At 53.5% G+C, this 14,156-nt stretch overlaps 1 protein-coding gene across 1 annotated transcript in view; it reads right to left on the reverse strand.

The window, feature by feature from the left end:
- The window catches only part of LOC139604387 (zinc finger protein ZFP2-like), a 521,402-nt gene that overhangs the window by 357,005 nt on the left and 150,241 nt on the right, over positions 1-14,156 (reverse strand). The gene's annotated exons all lie outside the window — the stretch shown is intronic.

Here is a 14,156-nt window from a genome sequence, read left to right on the forward strand (position 1 = left end):
AAATTCATCTAGCCTTTCTGCCACCCCCAAAGGACCATCCATTAATTTTCCCATCTCCTTCTTGAACGCTCGCACATCACTGGTGTCTATTGGGGCGTATACAAAGCCAATAACTCCAGGAGCCGTCGGCACCTCCCGTAAAGGGAAGAAATGGGGCTTCTCTTCCTCATCCTCACTGTCTCCCGTGGTTGCCCTCCTCATTCGCTGCCTCGTTCAATAGGCCAAGGGAGATCTGACTTTGGGGATGGTTACCTGTTTTTCTTCAGTTTTGGGAAGGGTCGGCAGCAGTGGTTGCTCACATGGGAGCGGAGTCGCCGCCGCTTGTTCATGTGGAGGGGAAGGCGCCACAGCCTGCTCCGGTGGGAGCCTGGAGGAGTGGGGGCATCGGCCCAGGCTCTGTGCTTCTTCAGGATCCCCGAGTGCAGCAAACGGGAGAGTTCCCGGCTGGGAGAGGCCCCGCTCAGAGGGAGTCGCTGGCCCAGGAGAGCTCCAAGGGCTCATTTTGGAGCGCTGTTTGCAGGGCCCCAAGAGAGGGGCTTCAGTCCCAGCAATGGCTCATCCTGGCTGCACTGGGCACCTACAGCTTTCTTTGGCAGGGTGAGAACAGGGATCTTGTGCCAAGAGGGAACAAAACCAGTTCCCAGGGCTGCTGCTACAGGAACCAGGAGCTGGTTGGGCAGCAGCAGTGCCTGGAGCAGACAGTGTTTGTGATGAGCTGCAGAGGAGCTGAGCCCAGGGGCTGTTGGCCAAGGCCGAGGCCCAAGGAGCATTTCTCAGCTGGCAGGGCGGCCTGAGAAGGGCAGGGGGGAATGCAGCAGCACAGGGCCATGGAACCAAGGCACCATTGTCACACTGTGGGGCCATGTGAGACCAAGGGACCACTGTGACATTTGTGGGCCTCATGGAACCAAGGGGACTGTACTGACGCTGTGTGGCTCCATGGAATGTAGGGATCATTGTGACACTGAGAGGCCCCATCAAACCATGGGTCCATTGTGACATTGCAAGGCCTCATGGCACCATGGAGACCATTATGACACTTTGGGGTGTCATGGAACCAAGGGGCCATTGTGACACTGCGGGACTCCATGGAACCAAAGGTTCATTGTGACATTGCAAGGCCTCATGGAACCATGCAAAGACAATTAAGACACTTTACAGCCTCATGGAACCAAGGAGCTATTGGTGACACTGAGAGGCACCATGGAATCACAGAGACCATTGTGCCCGTGGGGGTCCCCAAAGAACCAAGAGGACCATTGTGATATTGTGGGGCCTCGTGAAACCAAGAAGCCTTTGTGACCCTGCAGGGCTGCATGGAACCAAAGGTCCATTGTGACACTGCAGGGCCTCATGTCATCAGTGCAGCATTGTGACACTGGGCAACCAAAGGAGACCATTGTGACACTGCAGGGCTGCATGGAACCAAAGCTCCAGGGTGATACAGAGTGGCCTCCTGTCATCAATGGTCCATTGTGACACTGTGGAGCCAGAGGAGACCATTGTGACACAGCAAAGCCCCAGGGTCCAAAGGTCCATTGTGACATTGCAGGGCTCATGGAACAGAGGAGTCACGCGACATTGTGGGGCCTGGGGAACCACGGAGACCATTGTGACACTGCAAGGCCTCATGGAATCCTTGGGGCCAGTGTGACACTGCGGGGCCTTATGACACCTGGGGGCCACTGTGACATTGTGGGACCCCACTGAACCTGGGGGCCAGTGTGACACTGCAGGTCTTCTTGTAATCAAGGGGCCACGGTGACACTGCTGGAACCCATGGAATCAAGTCACCATTATGACACTGTGGGGCCCCATGGATCCAAGGCACCATTGTGACACTCTGGAGCCCCATAAAACCAAGGGAACACAGAACAGCTCTGGCTGGTTTGGCCTCCCATGGGCTGCCTGACTGCTCCAAGGGACCTTTGCATGTTGAGGGTCACTTCTCATCTGCTGCTGAAACACTGAGGCTCTGTGCTTTCCTTCCCAATAGATATGAACTGTCCTTCTGCTCCAGGCACCCATGGCCAGAATTGGGATTTCACCTCCAAATTTCCTTCAGTCCAGGGATTGTTCCCATAGGAATATTGCCAGGACAAGTCTGGCTGGTATTGTTTTCACAATGGTCGCCTCTCATCTGTCCCCAAAACACTGGGGGAGGCTCCATGCTCTCCATCTCATGGGAAAGAACTGTCCTGCTTCTCCAGGTGCCCATGGCCGAGATTGGGTTTCCACCTCCAAAATTCCCTAAATCCAAAATCTGCTATTACTGACAAATCTGGCTGGCCTTGGCCTACTGAGGCTCTCACCTGCCTTCCAAACCTTGGGGCTCTGTGCTTTCCTTCCTATGGAAAAGAACTGTCCTTCTCGGGCAGGTGCCCATGGCCACAATTGGGATTGCGCCTCCAACACTGCCTGTTGTGACAGACTGGAGGAGATTGTTGGCTCCAAACATTTTGTGTGTGGGGGAGGAAGGGGCAGGTCCAGCCTTGCTGTGCCCTGTAAGCCCAGCCCTGCCCTGCCCTGTGACCCCAATGCCCCCAGGGGCCTCCAGTGGGTTTACGGTTTCTACCTGAACCGCGGCACACTGAACCCCCAGCACCGCCGTCCGAGCCTGGGCACTGGGGCCCTCTTGGCTCTACTCAGTGCTGCTGCTGTACTCGGGGCACTCCTACTCCTGACACCGCCTTTACTTACCCATGCTCCTCCACACTCTTTGCTCCTAGGCTGCTGCCGACCGCTCCAGATAGGGCCAGATATCCCGCAGGCCCTCAGTCCTCTTTGGGTGTGGCCTGTCCCGGACCAGTCCCCCAGACTGTTATGAATGGCCCGTGAGCAGCTCTTTAGTGATTTCAGCTTTACTGGAAACAGTCTAGGCAGGGCACCCATGGGGTGTGCGCACACCACCGCTCCTCCCCAGACAGCGTGGAGGAGGAGGAGGTCAGCTCCGTCCTCCAGCAGAGCTGGGTCTTCTTTCCTCACAAGAGTCTCTGAGTAGACGCCTGTTGGTTTCAGGTTCATAATCTTTATACTGCTCTTGGCCCACTCTGGTTAGGTTGATGAAGGCTAAAAGTTCTGACCAGGATCTTTGATATTGTCTTAAGTTCTCTTTGTTTAGAGGTGGTATTTTGATTCTTTATTTGCATGGTGGTTGGTTGTTCTAGGGGTTTTTGTTATGTAATCCTTTTCTGCTTAGTCTTATGGGAGTTTCATATTTGCTGATTAGGTGATGTAATCATCTTCTTTATGGTCTTGGGTGATTTGACATTTTAGATGAGAGTGGGAGCAGCGGGGGGAATACCCAACAGTAAGGGGATTTACATAATTTTAGGACCTTTAAAAAAACAATTAAAACTAACACCGGCACTTTACATAACTATAAAACATTAAACAAACAATCTGTACCTATCATTGGAACTTTCTATTAACTCCTTTAACAATGTATTCTCTACAACACTCTGGGAGGTTGTGGAACCAAGGGGATCATTGTGGCACTGTTGGGGCCCATGGAACCAAGGGGCCAGTGTGGAAACAAGAGGCCATTGTGAGCCTGTGGGGTGTAACAGCCCAGAACACTGAAATGCTGCAGGTAATCAAAGGCTCCTTACTCGAGTTTGGTGCACAGGAGGAACACCAGCCAGATATTCTCAAGAGGTCAAAAGGACACAAAATGTTACTGGCAAAGTACAAAAACACAAGAAACTTTGGAAAAGAATTTACTGCAACATCCAATTACACAGAAAACACTTTTCATAGCAGTGACTTCATTAACTTAGCTCATTTAACCTAGAAATCATTGAACACGTAAGCTGCTGAGGTACCCAAAAAATGGTGCATATAAAGAGCATTAGAAGGAGAAGAAAGAGAGAGAGACAGAAAGACAGAAGCTCTATAGAAAGACACGCATATGACTATCAGTTCCTAGGGTTCCAGTGTGGGTGAGACACAAACCCCAGGAGAAGGCAGAGTCCATACCAGGGGCTGACCTTGTGCTCCGTGTTTTTAAGCCCCCGGGCCTTTGTGGGCCTCCCCCCAGGTGGGATTTCTGATCACTCAGGCAATCAGGGCTGGGTTAGCCCTGTCCCCACTGTGTGACTGATTGACAGCTCATCCCACGGTGTCTCAGGACATTGATCTCATCCAGCCTCTGACAGTGACCATGGTGACACCGCGGAACCTCATGGAACCATGGGTCGGTTGTGACCAGGCGGGTCCAAGGACACCACGGTGACACTGGGGAACCTCATGGGAACAAGTGGCCATTGTGACGCTGTGGATCCCCATGGAACCAAGGGAACATGGAACAGGCTGATGCCTTCAGTTTTAGCTGTCATATCTCCAGATTCTGTACTGCATTAGTCTGTAACTCTGGACTTCAGACAGAGTGTTAGCAAGTTCTCTTCACAGTGTAGTCAGACAAAACAATCCTTTTCCAGCCCCAGAACCAGATGCTGTTGCAGCTTCAGGCCCCAAAAGGGCAAACAACAGCAAATTTAGGAGAGCAAACTGGGAGGATGGGACTGCATCACCTGAGGCTGTAATTGGACATTTAACCCCAATATTTAAATGGACCAAACCTTATAAAAGTGTGAAAACTCCTGACCAGTCATCCATTTTGAGTGTAGCCTGGGCTGGGCTCTTGTCCTGCTCAAGAGGAATCCTTTGAACGCCTTTTAATAAATCCCTACTTTATTCCTTTAACTCTGCCCAGCCTCTGTTCCAGGGAGCCTCTCCAGGCATCAAGCTGATCAGTGCCCGGAGAGCAAAGGAATGCTCAGGAAGTCTCCCTCACCCTCGGACAGCCCCATCTGACCAGGGCAAAAATCCAGTGGGGAGGAGAACATTATCTTGGGCCCTGGAAGGTGTGTTCTGCCTTTGCTTTGCACTTCCTTTCCTTGGACATTTGTGACATCCACTTTGAGGAACTGAGGCTCATGGAGTTGGCACCAAATCTCCCATGGGGCTCCTCAGAGTGCACAAAGCCCAAAGGAGCTGCACCTCGACCAGAATTAGCTTCAAGAATTAATTTTGTCAGGAGTGGAATTAATGAAAAAGATTTCAATGAGAAATTACATTAAATTTTTTTTCCTCCAATTTCAGGATTTTCTCTCATTAGTTTTCTTTTCATAAGAAGCAATATAACATTATTTTCTAATTGATATTGAAGAAGGGTGTTCCCTAAGGAAGTCTTGATTGGTAGGAAAGGTCTTCCTTGAGGTCAGGCACTGCCTCTATGGATAAAACTTTGCTTCTCACATTTTCAATACTGCTATTTCTCTCCTGGGCCTCCGGGCACCTGCATCCCTTTTCACCTTCTAGAATGCAATGATCTGCGTCTCAGCTGCTTTTATTTTTTGGGACAGGAATGATGTTTTCTGTGGTGGTGAAACAGCAGCCAAAGGCCGACAAACTGAATCCTGTCCTGAGCCGACAGAAGCCATGAGAAAGCTGACAACTCTTTGTGAGAACAGAGCTGTGCAGCAGTGAAAAACAACCTGTTTTTCCTGAGATAGAGCTCTAAGACTGTGCAAAACAACCGACTTTCCCTGAAAAAGAGCTCTAGGACTGTGATAAACACTAGCCACCCACATAAACTGTTTTTTCACTGTTAGATAGAAAAATGAAAACTATCTCTCACAAACAACTTTTCCTGCACTTACACACCAGGGGTTTGAGTGACCAATCAATCACCTGTGAGTAAACCATCTCCAAACACATTCTGCACATGAGCCCAACACAGGAGAAGCAATAAGATAAGCATTGTTTTCCTTTTCCTCTGAGGCTTCTTAGCTTCCCAGGAGAAAAATCCTGGGCGGAGGGATTTTTTCAGAGAATGTGAATGCCCCAGTGTTAGAGATGAGTAATGAGATGGTTGGCTCTCCCAGTTAAAGGGTGAACATGATCAGTATGTTAAGAGAAGTTGTACAGATGTAGAGTTCTGTTACTGCAATGTGTCCCCCCCGCCCAGCATTGTTATCCCAGGATGATCTTGGTAGTGCGGGCATTTGGGGAGGGGCAGATTGTTCCTAAGAGGCACGGCTTAGCAACAGCTGAGCTCCAATCCAGTTCCAAGAAAGCAGTCTGCAGCAATGGACAGCGACCAAGAGTCAAGAGACAGCCTTTGGGAGGAGCTAGGGCTGCCTGTTGCAACAGCAAGGATATAAAAGGGAGAGCAGGCCTTGTGTGGATGAGCCAGCCACGTGGTTACCAGCCACAAAGAGGGGGAGGCTCCCAGCACTGTCACTTTTTCCTTATTTAGTCCTTTTGTTGGAAGTTTGGTTAAGCTTTTAATAGACCTTTCAAAATTTTGAGACATGAACAGTCATTTCTCACAGGGAGAAAAAGTTTTAAAAGAAAGCTTTTTTTTTAATATATCATTTTCTTTTAAACCCAGGCCATGCCGACTTCTCTCACAGTGAACCACAGCCTTTCTCCACCTGCACAGCCCCCCCTCCACTCAACCCACTCCCCCTGGACTCTGCACAACTCCCAACACACCATTTGTCTGGGGGAAAGCACTGACTGTGTCAAGGCAGCAGAGCCCAGACCTGGCCTGACTTCCCCAGACCACTGGAAAGGAGGAAATCCAGACCCACGGACACACACACGGACACAGAGCAAAGCTTTGCTCAAAGGGTTTATTGACTATTGATTGATTATTCTTCAGGGGAAATGGCCCAGGGCTCAAAGGGGTCAGGGGGTTCCTGCAGGGATGATCATCTCCTCATGCCACTGGAGAGGAAAAAGGACACTGGTCCTTGCCAGCCTAAAAGACAAAGCCCAGAAGGTGACCCCTGGAGCCCACTGGGCCATGGCTGGGCTTTGTCCCCAGCCCTGTCCCTGCAGGCACGGCTCACCTAGGCATCCAGAGAGGCAGCCAGGCGCTTCTGCCGCAGGAGAGCCCGCAGCTCTTCAGCCACAGGGGGCTGGGGACAAAGGCAGCGTTAGAGACACACTGGGGGCACTGGGCTGCACTGGGAGGCAGGGGAGAGCAGGGGCGCCTTGGGGAAGGGGCTGTGGGAGCAATGGGGTGCAGGAGCTGCTGTGCTGCTGCCCAGAAGCACTGGGCTCCTGGCCAAGAGGCACAGCTGGGGCAGGGGCTGCATGGGACATGGGGAAGTGGGCACCTGTTCCCAGGCAGCCACTCAGAGCTAATTGGGGTAACAGAGGTGCCCTGAGAGGAGGAGGGGTGTTGGTGCCCTGCCAGCCTCTCTGACAAGCCCTGTTTACCCAGGCCCTGAGGCACCAGGAGCACATTCAGACACCTTGGGCTTCCAGGAAGGAAAATCCACACTGAAGTGGTTCCTGAGAGCTGTCCATGGCTGTGATTCCTGTTGGACATTCCGGGGCATTAGTGAAGGGTTCTGCACATCTTTTTCCCCAGGGACAATGTGCATCCATCAGTGAAGTGTTATGGCCCAGCTGGGAAAACATTTCAGGCCACTGCCTTGATTGTTTGCTCTGGAACTCACCCAAGGAGGTGCAGGGCCCCGGAAGATTTTTCTGTGGAGTGCCCCAGGGCTGAGAGACCAGAGGGTCCCTGTGGGGGATCCTTGACCAGATGGACAAGAGCTGCGATGTCATTGGGTTGCTAAGGACACCTTGGAATGGAATTGAGGATGTGTCCGCAGGGTTCTAATTGCAGAATAATGGCCAAGGAGAGATCCAGACCTCCTTGGAGATCAGTGCCAGTCAGGGGGGTGGTGCTGGACAGCCACCTACCACGTGCCAACAGCCCGGGCAGAAGGAGCTGGACGTGCCCAGAGGCTCCCAGTGTGGGCAGATTGGCCCTGCAGCCTCAGGGACCCCATGGGAATGTCCCTGCCGCCCTCGGGGCTGTGCATGAGCTGTGCAGAATCTCTCCCTCCAGCTCTCAGCAGCATTTCAGCAATGAGCTATTTCCCCTCTTTGACTGACCGGTGCTTTTGCACAAACAATTTACATCAGGGTCCTCGGCACAGGAAAGGCTCAGACTTCATGGAGCAGCTCCAGAGGAGGCTGAGATGCTCCAAAGTGTTGGAGCACCTCTGTGACAGAGACAGGCTGGGGGCACTGGGGTGGTTCAGCCTAAAGCAGAAAAGGCTGTGGGGAGACCCCATTGTGACCTTGCAGCACTTCAAGGAACCTCACAGGAAATGTGGGGAGAAATGTTTTAGTAGGCCTGTCTCAATTGGAGAAGGGGAAATGGTTTTAAAGCAGAAGAGAATAAGTTCAGACTGGAGATAAGGAGGAAATATTTGATGCTGTGGCGGTGAAACCCTGGCATAGGTTTCCTGGACACCTGGTGGATGCTCCATCTTTGGAAATATTCCTGGTTGGATGGGCTCTGAGCAGCAGGATGGAGGAAAAGATGTCTCTGCTCCCACCCCACAGGAGGCCCTGTGGTGTCAGCTACCAGAGGGGTCAGTGTCTCTTGCAGGATTCAATTCCCCCAGAGAGCGGAGGAAACACACAGCAGCACAGATGGCAGGAACGTCCTCCCGTGGAGATGGGAATATTCTGGATCAACAGGCTCAGGCTGCCCAGTTTTGTGTCTTTGGAGATGGACACCAGTGTCAGAAGAGACTGAGAACCAGGAGCCCCCCCCAGTGTCTCTGAGTGCCCTTGGTTCCAGGAGGCCCCACAGAATCCCAGGGTGTGGCAGTAAGTTCCTTTGTTCTGAAACTGTGGTGTTATAAGCAAAAGTAGTTTGTTCCAGTTGTCTCCCATGCATGTTGGTTTGCCCTGGGGATGTACCTTCCCATCCCCCTGTCCATCTACCTCAAGACCTCCTGCTTATTCCAGATCCTTCCCTGCCACTCAGGGAAACCCTGCCCGCCTCCCTTGTCCATTACAGAAACCCCACCTTTCTCTCTAGAAACTTCTGGGTCCATCTTGTATCCCTCGAATACCCATTGGTGTGCTCAGTCCACTCTCCTCCCCTGTTGTTGCCCACTGGTTGCCATAATGTGTGCCCTGCCCTGTGCTCCTCCCCAGGTTTCTGCCATTGGTCCTGGTTTGCATCCTCCCCATGTTCCCACCCCGTACTGAAGCTGTTGTAACCCTGCATTTGCTGTCACTTGTCCCTGCACCCTCTTGGAGAGTAAAACCTGTTGGGAGCATGCAGAAGTGATCCCTCTCTTTGCTTGGCTCTGGATTCCTCAGTTTGGGACAACATCAGTAGCTGCACAGAGCAGCTTGCTGCTTCTGGGAGACAAGCAGCCCTGCTTGTACCACCAGCCAAACCGGCTCCAAGGGTGGGCAGGGAGTGGCCACTCCTGGCACGGGCCAGGAGACAGGGCTGGCTGCAGACATCTGCGAGTGGCCACCGTGTCACCAGGGCCCCTTTGGCTCCAAGAGGCCCCAGAGAATCCCAGGGCCCCTTTGGCTCCATGAGGCCCCAGAGAATCCCAGGGCCCCTTTGGCTCCAAGAGGCCCCACAGAATCCCAGGGCCCCTTTGGCTCCAAGAGGCCCCAGAGAATCCCAGGGCCCCTTTGGCTCCATGAGGCCCCAGAGAATCCCAGGGCCCCTTTGGCTCCATGAGGCCCCACAGAATCCCAGGGCCCCTTTGGCTCCAAGAGGCCCCACAATGTCACAAGGACCCCTGGACACCACAAGGCCCTGAGGTATCCCAATGGATCCTTGGTTCCAACCGGCCGCGCTGTGTCACAAGGGCCTCTGGATTCCCTGAGACCCCCCAGTGTCACAGTGTCCCCTTGTTTCCACAAGCCACAGGGTCACAATGGTCCCTGAGCATCTTTAGGCACCAGAGTGTCACAGCATCCCCTCAGTTCCATGAACTCCACAGTGTCACAATGTCCCCTTGGCTCCATTTAGTCCTGCAGTGTCACAATAGTTCCTGGGATCCATGAGGCCCTGAGGGATCACAGTGGATGGTTCCATGAAGCCCCACAGGTTGGCAGTCTCCTCTTGGTTCCATTCTACAAGAACCCAGAGTGTCACAGAGCCCCTGTGATCCCATGAGTCCCTGCAGTGTCACCATGTCCCCATGAGTCCCTGCAGTGTCACCATGTCCCCAGGAGGCCCTTGCAGTGTCACAGAGGAGCAGCACTGGAGTGGGCACAGCACCAGGGGAGGTTTGGCAGCGTTCCCCTCTCTGTGACACCACAGCAGTGGCAGCTACAATGTTCCCCACTCTGTGACACTACAGGTGTGGCAGTACCATGTCCCCTTCTCTGTGACACCACAAGGGTGGCAGCCCCAAAATTCCACTCTTTATGACCCCACAGCAATGGCTGCTCCAACGTTCCCTTCTCTGTCAAACCAGAGCAATAGCAGCACCAACATTTCCCTCTGTGTGATACCACAGTGGTGGCAATCCTGATCTTCCCCTCTGTGTGACACCACAGTGGTGGCAATCCTGACCTTCCCCTCTGTGTGTCACTGCAGCTATGGCAGCCCTAAGTCCCTTTTCTGTGACACCACAGCAGTGACAGCCCCAACGTTGCCCTCTCTGTGACACCACAGCTGTGACACCCTAATCTCCCTCTCTGTGACACCAGAGGTGGCAGCCCCAGCGTTCCCCTCTGTCTGACACCAACACAGTGGCAAACCAAAGATTCCCCTCTCTATGAGGAAACAGTGGTGGCAGCCCCAGCGTTCCAATCTCTGTGACACTGCAGCAGTGCAGCCCCAACGTTCCCCTCTCTGTGACACCACAGCAATGGCAGCCCCAGTGTCCCACTGTCTGTGACACCACAGCGTCACAACCTCAACTTTCCCTCCTTGTGACACTGCAGCTGTGGCAGCCCAGAAGTTCTCTCAGTGACACCATTGCTATGGCAGCCCCAGTGTCCCCCCCTCTGTGGCACCGCAGCAGTGGAAGCCCCAAAGTTCCCCTCTCTCTGTCACTCCAGGGGTGGCTGTCTAAAGTTCTACTCTCTATGACAGCAGCACAGTGGCAGTTGCAACATTCCCCTCTCTGTGACACCTCAACATTTGCAGCCCCAGTGTTCCCCTGTCAGTGACACCACAGTGGTTGCAACCGCAGTGTTCCCCTCTCTGTGACATGACAGCGGTGGCAAAACCAATGTTCCCTTGTCTATGACACCAAAGCGATTGCAAGCCCTGTGTTCCCCTGTCTGTGACACCACAGAGGTGGCACCCCCAGTGTTCTCCTGTCTATGACAGCATTGCAGGGCCAGCCCCAACATTCCCCTCTCTGTGACCCCTCAGCCCTGGCAGCCGCTGTGACAGCACAGCTGTGGCAGTCCCATTGTCCTGGTCTCTGTGACGGCACAGCTGTGGCAGCCGCTGTGTTCCCCTCTCTGTGACACCACCGTCCTGGCATCCCCAGCGTTCCCCTCTCTGTGACAGCACAGCTGTGGCAGCCCCAGTGTTCATCTCTCTGTGACAGCACAGCTGTGGCAGTCCCATTGTCCTGGTCTCTGTGACGGCACAGCTGTGGCAGCCGCTGTGTTCCCCTCTCTGTGACACCACCGTCCTGGCATCCCCAGCGTTCCCCTCTCTGTGACAGCACAGCTGTGGCAGCCCCAGTGTTCATCTCTCTGTGACAGCACAGCTGTGGCAGTCCCAGTGTTCATCTCTCTGTGACAGCACAGCTGTGGCAGTCCCGTTGTCCTGGTCTCTGTGACACCACAGTGGTTGCTGCCCGAACGTTCCCCTCTCTGTGACAGCACAGCCCTGGCAGCAGCACTTGAACAGAAGCAGCAGCTGTGGAACAACAGGGGAGCAGGGGAGGAGCAGAGACGGAACTCTGGAAGAGCAGGAGATGAGCAGTGCTGGAGCAGTGTTGGAGCGATGTTGGACAAGCAGAGGAACTGTGCGGGAGCATCCCCAGAGCAGCAGTGGAGCAGCTTTTGAGCAGCAGTGGAGTAACCATGGAAAAGGTGGAACAGTGGTGGCACAGGAACCACAGCCATGAACAGTGGTGGCACATTGGTGGCACATTGGAGGCATTTTGGTGGCATGTTGGTGGCACGTTGGTGGCACATTGGTGGCATATTGGTGGCACGTTGGTGGCATGTTGGTGGCACATTGGAGGCACGTTGGTGGGACCGTGGTAGCACATAGGTGGCACATTGGTGGCACGTTGGTGGCATGTTGGTGGCACGTTGGTGGAACGTTAGTGGCACATTGGTGGCACATTGGAGGCACTTTGGTAGCACGTTGCTGGCACATTGGTGGCACATTGGAGGCACGTTGGTGGCACAGTGGTAGCACATAGGTGGCATATTGGTGGCATGTTGGTGGCACATTGCTGGCACGTTGGTGGCACATTGGAGGCACATTAGAGGCACGTTGGTGGCACGTTGGTGGCTCAGGCTCCACAGCTGTGGAGCAGCGCCGGAGATGCCGAAGCTGCGGGACACAGAGCGGCTCCGAGCGCTGTGTCCTGCAGGAGCCGGCCCCGCACACCAGAGCGATCCCGTCAGGCTGACCCAGAGCAGGGGCAGCAGCAGGAATTGCTGCTGGGCTCGGGAAGGCGCGGATGGAGAACATTTAATGGTGGCCTGGGGGTTTGATCCTGCTCATTGTGGTCGCTTCTGGCGTGCCGGGACAGTTCCAGTCCATCTGAAGTCATGAACTCAGGAGATACTGAGGGCAACAGCAATCAAATTGCCTTCTTTACTGCAGGGAAACACAGCTTGGGAGAAGTTTCATGATTTCTGATTTAGGAACCAAACTGGGTCAGTTACTGGCCTGTGCTTTGTTCTAGTCCAAGAAGAAATTTCCAAAGTGCTGCGGTTTGGAGTTACAAACGAGCAACGTGCCTCATCACCTGGATATTGCACTTGGAGTACAGAGCTATTTGTGGTCGTTATGATCAAGAAAACCACTGGAATTCTTTTCCCGATTTCACTCTTTATTCCTCTCTCTGGGATGAAGCCTCCAGGACTCCCTGCAGGTCTGCTTTCCAGAATCTGCTCCTCTGGAGTTGGGATTGGACAAATGAGCAGTGGGAAGAGGGAGGAAAATGGACTGTTCAAACTACAAACTCTGTTTTTGTAGCCTCTGGATTTCCAGTGTTTAGAAATTGTCATGTTTTCAACTATCTGCCCAAATCCCACATTTCTCACTTTTGCCCTGGCAGAAAACCTTCCTTTGGCCCCATTTAGGAACTGACCCTCAGAAACACCTCAGTGCAGATGCTTTTTGGTTGGTTTTGCTAACAGATGACAAGAAAATCAGCGCAAGGGGAGGCATGAGGGAGAGGGCAGAAACAATTCCTTTCTTTTGTCTTCCTGGTGGAAAATCTCCTGCAGAGGTTGTGCTGCAGCAGGAGACTTGGTGGGCCAAGGGCTGAGGGAAGCGATTCAGCTGAGGCAGCTGAGACATCTCCTCCCTGGTTTGCAGCCCTGGGGCTGGCAGGGGACACAGCTGCCCCCTGTGCACCCCACAGCCCCTGGAATGGGGGATTCTTCCCGCCTCTGCCAGATGCTCCTTCTCCATCCCTGGCCTGGGTGCTCCTGCTCTGAGCTCCCTGCCGTGGTCATTGCTGGCGGTGGGGAGCAGGAGGGAGGAGTTCAGCGCCAACCTGGGAGGTGCCAGTGGGGCAGAGATGTGTGGAGGTGACAGTGACAGAGCGACAGGATGTGCAGATGGACACAGGGACAAGACAACACCTCTGGGGGAAACCTCTTTGAGATTCAGAGACATTTCCTTTGGAACACACACACGGACACAGACACACAGACACAGAGTGTAGCTTTGCTGAAAGGGTTTATTTCTCATTTGAGGAAAAAGGCCCAGGGCTCACAGGGGATCAGGTGATTTCTCCAGAGGTGATCATCTCCTCATGCCACTGGAGGGGGACAGGACATGATTTTCACCAAGCGTTCCAGTGCTAAAAGACAGAGCCCAAAATGTGATCCCCTGTGTCCCCTGGACAGGAGAGGGGCCTCGTGCCCACCTCTCTTTCTAGAGGGTGAAAAGAATTGAGGTTCTGGATAAACCCAGGACAGGATTTGGCCCCTCAGATCCACAGCGTCCCCAAACCCCCTAAGCCCTGGGATGCTCCAAAACTGGCCTGAGAACCTCCCTGCCCCCAGGGGGACTGTGGGGTTCCCAGAGCTCCCCAAGTGCAAGGAAAGACTTGGGGCTGTTCTATGCAGCCACCTTGGGAAACAGATCAGTGAAAGCTCCTTTCTGTCCCTCTGCTGGCCCCAAACTCTGCCCACCCAGAACACCC

Source organism: Agelaius tricolor, unplaced genomic scaffold (assembly GCF_023055355.1).
Source record: "Agelaius tricolor isolate 1412-34295 unplaced genomic scaffold, bAgeTri1.0.p SCAF_50, whole genome shotgun sequence".
NCBI classification, from domain to species: domain Eukaryota; kingdom Metazoa; phylum Chordata; class Aves; order Passeriformes; family Icteridae; genus Agelaius; species Agelaius tricolor.